Raw genomic sequence first — 12874 nt, 5'->3', positions numbered from 1 at the left:
ATGACTGAAATAATTTCCCAGCATTCATGCTGTCCAGACTGCATTAGTGTGTAGGGCATTCTTGAGGAAAATTGAACAGGATCAGGATATACATTCTGCACAGATATGTAAAGCTCTAATTGTACATGTGAATGTTTGTGGGTGTCTGTGTGTGTGTGAGAGAGAGAGAGGGAGAGAGAGAGTCAGAGATCCCAAATAGCAATGTGATTCAGAGGATTTTTTTTTATAGTATTCAGGTTTTGCTCTGGTTCTATAATTTCATAAACCACTTAGGTTTACTTTACTCATGTATTTTACTAGATTAAAAGGAAATAGCAACACAACAACAACTTTGATCCTATTCACTGGCCAGTAAATACATACATATATATGTATATATATATACACATGTGTATATATGTGTGTGTGTATATATATATATATATATATATATATAAATATATATTACCTGTCTTTGAGGTTTAGCAAAATAATCCGTTCATCCTAGCTCTAAATTGTGATTTAGCTGGATTTCTTAGCATGAAATATACACTTAGTCTAGTCTAGACTAGTCTTCACTAGACTAGTAGTTTTCATTTCCTTTGACATTCAAGTCAAGTCTTGACCTACAAAATCTGTATTGGGTCACATCACACTGAGTGAAGCATCTTCCTTTCTTATCTGTCCTTGGGTGGGTTTCCTGGTCACTCAGTCATGAGCATACCAACATTCTATCTGTTTCTAATACATTCAGGCATAAAGCAGCATAGGTATAGTTCCTTCTCTTTAGTATAGCAAAGGTGAGATTGTTCCACATGTATTCATGAGAGGAAAATCCCAAAAGGACAGACATATCCTTCTTTGCTTCATGTATGATTGTGTGACACTGTTGTGTAACTGTGCTTAAAGTGCAAAAATTCCTAAGCACTAATTCATTCAATAAATTTGAAAAGAAATAGTATTACCAACTATTTGTTATTCTCAGCAGAGCATTCCAACATAAAAATGCCATTAAATAGAAATTTGTGGTTTGGGAAACTCCAAGGGTTCTTCTTTTAGCCATATTTGCACATTGTCCAATGGCTCCCATGCTGGGGAAATGAGGTGACCTTAAAATGACATTGTCTTATAAATTTCCCTCTCTTCTTTGCAGAGAGTATGGAGGATGGGGATAGGAGAAGATCATGGGTATCGAATTCTACACATAATGGGAGAGTTGTCTGATTTGCTAGTTAGTCTTACTGAATTGTTTTTCTCTCACTTCTCAATTCTTTGCAAGCCAAGGGATGGTTGTCTGAGGGAGAACAAGGAAAGGTAAATATCCAGATCAAAGAGCTAGAGCTGGAAAGCCCTCTACAAGTTTTTTATTCCAAACCCTCATTTTGCAGGTGAAGAAAGTGAGACTTAAATAAATTGGTTAAGTGACTTGCCTATTTTTATATTTAATAAATGTCATTGATATAAAAAGCAACATTTTTAAAAGAATGCCATTCTCCTACATTTCTGTTCTTTCCTTCTACACACTTGTACCAAAAAATTGACAAGTGGTCAGGGCGTAATATACATTTAAAAACAGGTTAGGGATCATTATGATGCCCTTGGTCCTTTCCTACATTGCGCAGCCCAAAGACACAAACATGTTTGATGAGGATCTTTCATGTATCTCACCTTCCACACCTGCAGAATTAAAAAAAAAAAAAAAGAAAAAGAAAAGAAAAGGAAAAGGAAAAAAGGGAAAAAAAACAACTCTATTACAAACTGGGTAACCAGCTGGACCTGGAAAGGCCATACCATTTTATTCTTCACAAGGTTTTCAAACAATAAAATGTTTTTTTTTTAATTGTAAGCTTCGAATCCCCACCCTGCCCCCGCTGACTATCTGCAGCTGCTCGTCTTCCTATTTCCAAACCCAGTGCTGGTTCAAATGAGCCTTTTGCAGATGTTGATGCCTTTTTATCACTGCCGAGCAAGCGTGGCTTCCATCTGGGGGAGTTACCCAATTTCTTTTAAGTCTCCACATACTCTAAAGAAACAGACAACGATCTGTTTCTCAAATCTACCTCTTAGGTGGGTTTGTTCCTCCTGGAAATTCCAAAAAGATCGCCTGGGCCCATAAATCCCCCCTCTGGGAAGCTGTCTTCTGAGATCATCCTCCCCCTCCCAAAAAGATTTGGAAACATTTCAACGGCTTTAAAATGTATTTCTGGAGTCATTCCTAATTGAAATTCCCATATAATTTAGTTATTAAGAATTATCCAACTGGTTCATTCAGTTTTCAGAAGAATGAAATATGTATGTGTGTTTTAGATGTAGCCATGGATATAGATATAGCAATGGATATAACTATAGCTAAGTAAAAACGTGGGGGGGGGGTGTTTACATATACTCGTGCTTTTTTTGGTTTTGGTTTTGACACAGATACATGATCTCATTTGGTATAGAACTGATCTACACCAATTTCTGGTGTAGACAATCCCTCCACCAATGCACATTAGCAGCTCATCTATAACCTATAGTCTTTGAGAGTTACCTAGAGTAGTGGTGTCAAACAAATAGAAATGGGACCAATAAACTGTACATAATAATCCCTGCAGGCTGCAACACCGACTTAGAAAAACACATATCAGCATTATCTATGTCCTAATGTATTTTTTATTTATTTTGTTACATATTTCCCAACTACATTGCATCTGGTTCAGGATGCACTCGAAGCGTTTAATGTGACCAGAGTGTTTGACATCTCTGGTCTGGAGCATATCTGAGAGGTTTAAAGTCTTGCCCATGGTCACACTGGTAGGTTACAGGGACAGGACTCAAACCCACACGTCTTCTTGGTTACAAAGACCCCCACTTTCATCTACTCTGCCATAAACACACGAACGCATGTAAACATTTAGACATATTTAAATGACGTGAAGGAGAACAGAGTGCATGTTCCATTTTATCAGTGAGGGGAAAATTCTACCAATGGAAATGATAAGACTGAGGGATTAGTTCCAGCTCAATTGCCAGTAACGTAACCTCAAAAATAAAAACCACTTGTCTTCTTTCATCTCCAGTTAGTAATCGCTAAAATAAAGGGATCTTAGGATGAGTTCTGCCATTCTACAACTCAAGTTCTGGAGCTGGAGCTCATTGAGATACGACAGCAGGTATGAGATCTGCCTTAGCTACCTGACAGCTATAGCATTAGCTAGACTTTCAAAGAATAAATGTTACTACCTTCTGTGAATGGCCCAAATGGTACACAGGACAGTGTGCAGGGCTTGGGTGCTGGGAAGATCTGGGTTCAAATCCCACTTCTGAGATATTGTAGCTGTTAGATCCTGGGCAATTCACTTAAACTTTCTGAGTGTTGGCCTCCTCATCCGCAAAGTGGAGAGAATAATATCTGGAACATGTATGTCACAGAATTGTTGTAACTGCAAATGGATAAGGGGTGTAAAAAAAAGAATTAAAATATTCAGATATCAGTATTTCCCCCATAAGAAGGATATCTTAGATGATCTTCTAAGCTCCTTCACAGCTCTGAATATATACTCTTATGGTCCTAAGAGAATAAAAGTTTCTCGAGGGCAGGGACTTATATATTTTTGTCTTTGTATCCCCTGTGCTCAGCACAGTGCTTTGAACATGATAGATTCTTTTTAATAATATTTTATTTTTTCCCAATTACATGTAAAGACAATTTTTAAGTTTCAATTTCGGAAAATTTTGAGTTCCAAATTCTCTCCCTCATTTCCTTGAGATGGTAAGCAATTTGATATAGGTCGTACAGCATATAGCAGATTCTAAATCCTCTTGTTAAATTGATTTAGGCATTCACATTTATATAATTCTTTAAGGTTTACAAAACACTTCCATCACAATGATCCAGAGAAGTAAACACTGAGAATATTATTATCCAAATTTTGCAATTGAGGAAAAGTGACTTGCCCAGGGTCACACAGCTAGTTAAGTATTTTAGTCAGAATTTGATTCCAGGTTTCTTGGCACCAAGCTCATGCCAAACAGGCTCTGATGGTTGGTAGAAAGGCATCACATTCATTCCTGGTGTAGCAAAATAAAAAGAAAGAAATGTGAAGATCAGTAATCATTCAAACACCAAGTATTTGTTGAGTGTCTTACTATGTGATTGTCATCAGGCTAATTAATAAGGAGGAAAAAATGATCCCTTTCAATAAGAAGGGAGTCTTTTCCTTGGGGAAATCAAAAACTCACATACAAAGAAGAAAACTACTGAAAACTAAATCATAGAGTCATTACCAGGCCTAAAATCAGAGCCCTAGAAGGGAGATACAGGATCATTTAAACAACCTTTTCATTTTACAAAAGAGGAAACTAAGGCCTAGAGTAACATGACTGGTCCAATTTCACACCATAACTTATTGCCAAAGCCAGAACTGGGATCTCAATCATCTGAGCGCTGAGACTAGTCTGCAGTCACATTAGATGGTAGAGATTCGAGGTGGCTGAATGTAAAGAGACTGTGTCAAGATTCTTCGTGGTGGACATTAAATTGAGTATCTAGAATTCAAGGGCACCTAGAGGGCGCAGTGGATAGAGTGAGAGGCCTGGCGTCAGGAAAACCTGAGTTCAGATAAGACCTCAGACACTTAATAGCTGTGTGACCCTGAGCAAATCACTTAACCCTTGTTTGTCTCAGTTTCCTCATCTATAAAATGAGCAGGAGAAGGAGATGGCAAATCACTCCACTGTCTTTGCCAAGAAAACCCCAAATGGGCTCATGAAGATTCAGAAACAACTGAACAACAACATCTAGAATTCATAAATACCAGATCAGTATTTCAGTCCACATTGTACTGAAATTAAATTGCAAAAGCAATGCAAGTACAGAGGGGCAGGTGAATACTGAGGAAACTGAAATAGTTGGAGAAGACTCCAGGGATAGGACTTAAAGTAGAAATAATGAAATCTTGCATTCTACTTAAATACTCAATTCTCAAATGGATCTATGTTCTCACCAATGTGGATGTTTTCTCCAACAATGCAGAACAAAATGCATTCATGCCTGTCCCAAAAATATTCTTGTCCATGTTCTTCTATTGGTTTGACCTAAGTCCATCCAACATGCTGGAGATCTTCCATACTTTATCTTGACATTTCAAGAACATGGGTAGAGCACACAGGTTGTATATCAATTGTCTATCTATTCTTCCTTGTGACCAGTCCATCTTTTTCAACCATCCCTTCTTTGATGGTGTCATTTTAAAGCCTTAAGACAGAAAAAAAAATATCTTGGACTAGCCTTTATTTTCTTTCAAAGTTCTTTCACAAATATTGCCATTTTTCTTTACCATACTACTTGACAAAATAGGATTATCTCAAGACAAAGAAGAGCTAATTAAGCTTTTAGATGGGCCTTAAAGGTTAGATAGCATTTAATCAAGCACAAGGTAGAAGAAATTGCCCCAGCCAGGGAACAAAAACAAATGAGCAAAACATAACAGGAAAAGGCATGAGCATCATGTGTTCAGGGTATAATGAGTAGATTTGCCTGAGCAGAACAGAGAGCATGTATTGGGCAAGAACAGAAAATAAAGTTAAAGAAATAAATTATCAGCATCTTCTCATTAAGGATTATACAGTTAGAACTAGAAGGAACCTCAGCATTCAACTTCTCTAACCACTTTATTTCATAGATGAAGAAAATAAGATTCTAGATGAAGAAAATTAGTTTAATTACTTGCCCACAGTCACACAGGCAATTAAACAGCACAAATGGTTCTTGAATCCAAGTCTTCTGACCACTAGTTCAATAATGATTCCGACTACACCATGATGCTACACTCAGGCTGAAAACCAAACTATACATCATTTCACTGCCCATATTCAAAGTTAGATGGTAGATTCCAAACTTTACTCTATCTTCTACCAGTCCTGTGCCAGAGTTGGCTTACACTGGCTCTCAAGAACCAATTGTTAAATTGTCAGCGTGAGCATTTACACCTTGAAAATCAGCAAATGCTTTAGGGCTTAGTTCATTGTTTTATTAATTATCCAGACTTAAGAAAGTAATGGGTAAAGTGTTTATAATGTAGATTAAACTCAAAATTGTGAGGTTTTCTTTTTGAGAGACAATCATTAAACATTTACCAGGATACCCCAGGCTCTACTCTTGGTTAAGAAGCTTAGTATCAGGACTTCAACATAAGAGAAAAAGTAGGAGCTTATGACAATATTAAAGGAAGTTTGGTATGGTGGATATGAGTTAACCAAAGAATTTTGAGATTTAAGTCCTCACCCTGCCCTACTCCCATGGAGTAGAAGCATCTTGTGGTCAGGAACGGTTACTTTCACCCCTGCATCCTTTTGACTTTTGCCCCAACCCATAGCATAGTGCCAGGTATATAGCTGGGCTTTAATAAATGTGTGAGTTAATTGACTAATTAAGCCTACCTATTATTACCTGGTGATCTTGGACATTTAGTTTCTCCTTCTCCCAGTTTTCAGAACCTTAAAATCAGTTTAATTGTACATTGTGAAGTAGGAAAGAATAGGGAGGCAATATCTGTTAAAAGAAAAATAAAAGCAGTATTGATTGGTTATTTTTCATTTGTTTTGTGGCTTGAAAAGATGTCATCAAAAAAGTGTTTGACTAAGAAGATGGAAGGGCACACAGTGAGAGTGAGTTCTATCTTTTAGAAAGCCCCGGTGCTCCACCACAATACTGTCAAGAGAGATCGAGGAAAGTCCTCAGCATACTGTCTGAGCCCCTGTGGCAAAACTATGGGAGAACATGGAAAAGAGTACCAGGAGTTAGATGGATGGATTTTATTCTATATTATTGCAGCAAATATCCCCTTTATTGGTATCACAGATCCATTTGAATATTCAGTATTAGAGATTACATATTACAATGTATTGTGATTTTAGCACACAAAATACACTGCATTTATAGAGTTCAAACATGTTTTGTCTCAGTTTTGTCTGACTATTGCCAACCAGTAGGAGAAATACCCTACTAAGTAGGGTCTTGAGTCACAGATTTTACTAAGGAATCAATCCTCGATGACAGAATAGTGAAATCCAGGTAAGGTACCAAGGAAAGAGAAATGTTGGGTCACTTAATGATCCTAAGCCACAGAACTTCTACATAATATCCATCTGTAATCATTCAGAGAGGGTACTGTGGTATGAAGTGCCAAGAAAGGAGCAAGACAGTGGCTTTAACTGATTACTTGGGCCAGGGACCAAGAAACACAGGAATTCAGCAGGACCAGGATGGGTCTCTGTGACTCAAGAAGCATTGTACTAGTGCTCTGACCATGGGCAAAATATGAGCAGATAGCTTTTCAAATCAAATCTTCCTAACATAAAACTAAACTGATAATGAGAATCAGCAGGTAATGATAGCAGAGATCCAGAATACCTTCATTGTCTTAAGAAACCTGCTAGAATTTTTGGTACACCTCTTGCCTCCCTTCATGGGATAGTAGGTATTATTAACTCTAAGTAGTCTTTTAATGATCAGGAAATACAGGAATTTTAAACTGCATGTGGCATCTATCATTGTGAGGAAATTCTGGTAGGCTGTTCAGTTTATAACAGAGAATGGGAACACCTTTACTTTGCTCCTATAAAAGAACACAACTGAGAAATATGAAGTGAAGTTGGATTTGGAACCTGAAATCCAAGAACAGGATGCCCTTTCCCTATGTCTGTTTCCTGGATTAAGTATGTCATAGAGTCTAGAGATAGAGTACCTTCTTGAAAGTGTTAAGTGTAGTTACGTCATAGCCACCAGCATCCCACTGGACATCTGCCAGTCCCAAATCCACCCATCGCCCTAGCTTCTATTTTGAATAGACAGGTGCTGGTGGTCACAGGGAAAAGAATGGAATCTGTGGAAATATGGGTTTTAACTTTAGATTTATGACAAAATTTAAGACCATAATATTAAAGGGACGGTCCATAAATATTTAGCAAAGGAAGTGATGATCACAGAAAGCCATCTAGGCTTCAGCAAGAACATGTCATACCAGACCACCCTTATTTCCTTTCTTTCACAGGTTTATAAGACTGGTTGGTCATGGGAATGAATGGCAGATATAGTTTATCTAGATTTTAACCAAGAATGTAAGTTTTTTATACTGTTCTTTTCAGAAAAAATGAAGAGATGGAGATTATAAAATAGCACTATTAGGGGGTTTTGGAACTGGTTGAATGTTCAGACCCAGAGAATAACTACTAATGGTTCGATGTCAGTTTGGAAGGTGGTCTCCAGCAGAGTGCCCCAGGTATTTCTGAGTGGCCCTGTGCTATTTAACATTTTCATCAATGACTTAGAAAAAGGTTTCAATGACACCCTTACCAAATTTGCAGATGGTACAAAGCTTGAAGAGGTAGATAATATTAAAGGACAAAGAATCAAAAAGATTTTTAATAGGTTATAACAGTACGCTAATCTTAATAAAAAGAAATTGAAGATGGATAAATGTAAAACATTGCAGCTGGGCTCAAAATATCAACACAAATACAAAGTTGGGGAGATGTTACTAGACAATAGACCACCTGGAAAAAAAAAGTATAAGGGTTTGAATGGACTAAAACTTCAGTAGGATAGAATAGTATGATAATACTGTCCTCCAAAAGCTAATTCAAGCTTAGACTTCGTTAAAGGAAATAAAGTTTCCATGACTGTACTGTATTCAGCTCTGGACACCATATAAAGTCTCTCTTTTCCTTTAAGACCTAGCTCAAGCACTTCCTAAAACCTTTTTGGTCCCCTGGTCCTCACAACATATGGCTCCTTCCCTCCAAAACGACCTGGTATTTATCTGGTATTTATTCACTATTTTATGCTGTATATGCTTATGTTCCTGATTTTCTCTGCCTCCAATTACAATGTAAACTCTTGCCAGTAGGTGTTGTTTCTTTCTTTGCACAGATCAATCTCCATTAATGAAAATAATGAATTCCATGAAGTGATTGCCTGTATTCAAATCCACACTTGTTAAATACAGTCATTGGTTTAAGCCCAATGGAAATATGCAGCGTGAATTCAAATAATGAAGCCGTTTCAGGGGGAATTTATTGTTCCCGCTAATTGGGACATAACTGTGCTTGTATGCCTCTTAGTACAGAGCCCACCACACAGTAGAAGCTTAATAAATGCTTGTTGATTGACTGATTAACAGTCAATTAGAAGTCAAATGAGATAATGAAGAGTCTTAAGACTATGCCATTTAAGAGTCTGTTAAAGGAAATAAGTATGTTTAGCCAGTAGAAGAAAAGCTATTACATTTTCAAATTTTGACTAAATAGTCTATGGCCTCTTCCTTCAAACCTGAATTGTGTTATTTTGTATGCGAAACTATTTAGATTGCAATATTTGGATTAAAATAGTGAATTTTGGTCTTTGTTTAAAGATAACTTTTTACCTAATTTGAGGTTTATCATTTAATCATTCAGAATAAAGAAAGAGTTTTATTGGTTTATAATCTCCATTGAGTCACTAAGGATCTGTAACCTTGGATGGATCATATTACCATTCAGGGCCTCAGTTTCTTTGCCTTATTTTCCCTTGGATTAAGTCAGGCTCTAAGATTCTAAACTTACATGAGTCTACCAAGATGTTTTCCTAGACAAATTCTAGAAATTCTCTAGTCCTGTAATCTACTCTACTCTTCCCTTCAATTCACTCTCGTAATTAGTTCATTTGTGTGAATATATACTTATAATGATAATAACAGACTCTGTCTTCTGTGATCCAGTGCACTGGCCTGTTTTTCATTTGTTTAGCCATGTCTGACTCTTCATGACCCCATGGACCATACTGTCCATGGGATTTTCTTAGCAAAGAGACTAGAGTGGTTCGTCATTTCCTTCTCCAATGGATTAAAGCAAACAGAGGTTAAGTGACTTGTACAGGGTCACACAGCTAGTAAGTATATGAGAACAGATTTGAATTCAGATCTTCCTGGCTCCAGGCCCAGCACTTCATCCATTGAACCACCTAGCTGCCTCCTAAGCAAACAGCAGTTAAGTGACTTGCCCAAGGTCACGCAGGCAGTGTCTGAGGTCATATTTGAATCCAGGTCTTTCTGACACCAGGCTCAGCACTCTCATCCACTGAGCCATCTAGCTGCCTCCAATTTGCCAGTTCATTTGTCATTTCACAAAGAAGACACTCCATCTTTTAAATCCAGGCATTTTAAAACTGGCTACCTATCATGCCAGGAATGGTCTCCCTCCTATCCCTCTATTCTGGGTTCCTTCAAGTCCCAGCTAAACTCCCATCATCTACAAGAAGCTTTTCTTGATTCCCTCTTAAAATTTAAGTGTCTTCTCTCTGCTGATTATTCCAATCCTTTCCTGCATAGAGCTTGTTTGCACATTGTCTCCCCCATTAGACTAAGAGCTCCTTCAAAGCAGAGCCTTTCTTTTACATTTCTTTAAATCTCTAGCACTCAGCATAGTACCTGACATATAGAAGGTACTTAATAAATGTATACTGCCTGACTACTGTCCTATTAAATTGCGAGCACCTCAAGGACATTGAAGTCATTGGAAGTACTTTGATAGGTGCCCAAACAAATAAAAAATGCTATGTACCTTGTGAGCATTCCATGGATAGTTGTTGGCATATTTAGCCAGAAATCTGTAAACTTAGGAGAATGAACTGAATACTTATTTTAGTTTGTTGATTGTCTTTTTAAAGGTCAGTTCAGCACAACTGCTTGGTAATCAGTGACAATAACTGCTGGCTAGAGAATAGTCATACAGCCAAAACGGTCAAACTAGTTGAATGCATGGACACCTTTCTATGCCATTCCTACATTTATTTTATTCACAGGATGGTGTGACCAGAGTTGCATATAACTCCATTGCTTCAATGCTGTTATTTTTGAGGGGCACCTACGATGAACTAAGATCTACATATTCCATGCCCTCAAAAGGCTGACAAAATGGTGTTAGAACGTGGGATTTAAAAGTCAGAGGAGTGAGGTTCACATTCCAATTTTACCATTTTATTTGATGTGTGGCTTTGTCATTTCATCACTTTTGCCCTCAGTTTCCACATCTGGAAAACAGGGAGAATATCAGCTGCCTTACTTCCCTACCTCACAGTGTAATTATAAGAATTAGATAATGTATTCACTTATTCATTCAACAACGATTTATTTTTCAAAGTGGTATTCTATGGAAGATGTAATCATCATTAATATGTGCTCCCTACCCTTGTGAAACTATAAAAAGCACTTTAAAAAATGTAATGTATTGATGCCAGGCAATGGGAGCTTTCTTTCAGGTTGTTGTTTAGGTGTTTTCAGTTGTGTCCATTCAGTTGTATCTTGGCAAAGATACTGGAGTAGTTTGCCATTTCTTTCTGCAGGTCATTTGACAGATAAGGAAATTGAGGCAAACAGGGTTAAGTGACTTGCCCAGAGTCACACTGCTAGCACTTGTCTGCATTTGGATTTGAAATCAGGTCTTCTTTACTTCGGGTCCAGCACTCTATCCACCACACCACCTAGCTGCCCCTTCTGTCAGGCAACAGCAAAAAAAAAAAAAAAGCATAGTTGACACATCAAAGCCTACAGTATATGACCCATATGTATTGGGATAGATTTCTTCTCCAGATAGAACCAGGTGATCTTGTTACATTTAGAACAGACATGAGGTGTGATATTGGCATGCATGAAGAAAGAATTTCCACTAATTACATGTCTGCACCAAATGAGCTATTATTTTTTTCAGCCCTCTGAAGTCATTCTTGGGTAAGTGATGTTCGGGACAGTGCATTTCCCCAAATGACATCATAGGCTGAGCTTAATTAGGGCGGTAACACCATTCTCAAGAGCTCTCTCTCTCTCCCCAACCTTCAGCTCCAGAGCTGTCCGGTGACTTGGAGCTCACATGCCACCTCTCTGTTTTTCTTCTTGTCTTCTCAAAGAAGACTGTGTCATTGCAAAGTGTCTTACTTCTTGGATTGATGGTTTTAATTCTGGATGCGAGGGCTGCCTCAAGTTCAGTCAATGCTGTGCCACAATGGTAGCATTAACATCCTTGCAGAGTTACCCTGAAAAAGTCATGTGGGCTGTCACTGAGCAAGAGAGATTTACAAGCAGCTAACAGACAAATCTCCTTTGGATCAGATATTCAGGAATATTTTAAGAGACACGATCTATTTTGACTTTCTTTGGGTTTTTGATTTTTTTTTTGCTTCCCACCAATAAGCCTGATGAAATATAGAGCAAATCCATTTTATGTATTTCTACAGCTTTCTCAAACCACAAGCATCAAGTAAATCCTTGTAGATACGTCATGATTTAATCAGTCATCTATGGTCTGCACCCTCTCTGACTATGGCTGACCTATTTGCAGAGTATCCCCATTAAGGAATGCTTCTTCTACCTTCACGTAAGTAATATTTGCCATCACCTGGTTTTTCAGATTAGGAGTGTTATGTGAATATAGTGATGCTGGCAAGGAGTTTTGGAAGCAACTGTGTAGATCCTGTTAGTCATGTGTTTCTATGGTTATTTATAAATATTATGACCAACCTTAGTCAATATATGATGCTTACAAATTATTATTTTTCTTAATTGCCAAAAGCTGTTTTCTTTCAAAGGTTATTTAGAAATACTCTCAAATTCCAATGAGTCCCAATGAATATGATTTGACAGACTTAGTACATAAATCCAGTGCACTTTTTTAAAAATCAGAACACAGGCTTAAATCATTATTTCCATCTACTGTTCGACGTAAGTAGAGAGCTACCCCAAGAGATGTAAAGGGGAGCCCTTGTACAGCACTTATCTCTCTAGGCTCAGGACGTGCTTGCCGGTATATAAACAATTCTAGTTTCTGGTGAAGAAATGCATTGTTGGGATATGCCATGGGAAAATCACCATTTTTGTGATTTGGG

The 12874-nt window shown here is 37.7% G+C and overlaps 1 long non-coding RNA gene across 2 annotated transcripts; it reads right to left on the bottom strand.

Moving 5' to 3' along the window:
- Positions 1–1396: 1396 nt before the first annotated feature.
- LOC110207930 (uncharacterized) lies at positions 1397–9287 on the bottom strand. 2 transcript variants are annotated; one of them, XR_013484635.1, is made up of 4 exons: positions 6400–9287; positions 4965–5215; positions 3202–4029; positions 1397–1656 (listed from the first exon to the last, which is right to left on the bottom strand). It is a non-coding gene; the product is annotated as an uncharacterized LOC110207930 (long non-coding RNA). The 2 variants fall into 2 exon arrangements; XR_013484636.1 differs by having other exon boundaries at positions 6410–9287.
- Between the last annotated feature and the right edge of the window lie 3587 nt (positions 9288–12874).

This window comes from Phascolarctos cinereus, unplaced genomic scaffold, assembly GCF_003287225.1.
Source record: "Phascolarctos cinereus isolate Bilbo 61053 unplaced genomic scaffold, phaCin_HiC Scaffold_2;HRSCAF=192, whole genome shotgun sequence".
Taxonomy (NCBI): Eukaryota; Metazoa; Chordata; class Mammalia; order Diprotodontia; family Phascolarctidae; genus Phascolarctos; species Phascolarctos cinereus.
The sequence above is the reverse complement of the archived record's forward strand: the minus strand, read 5'-3'. Positions and strand labels throughout refer to the sequence as shown.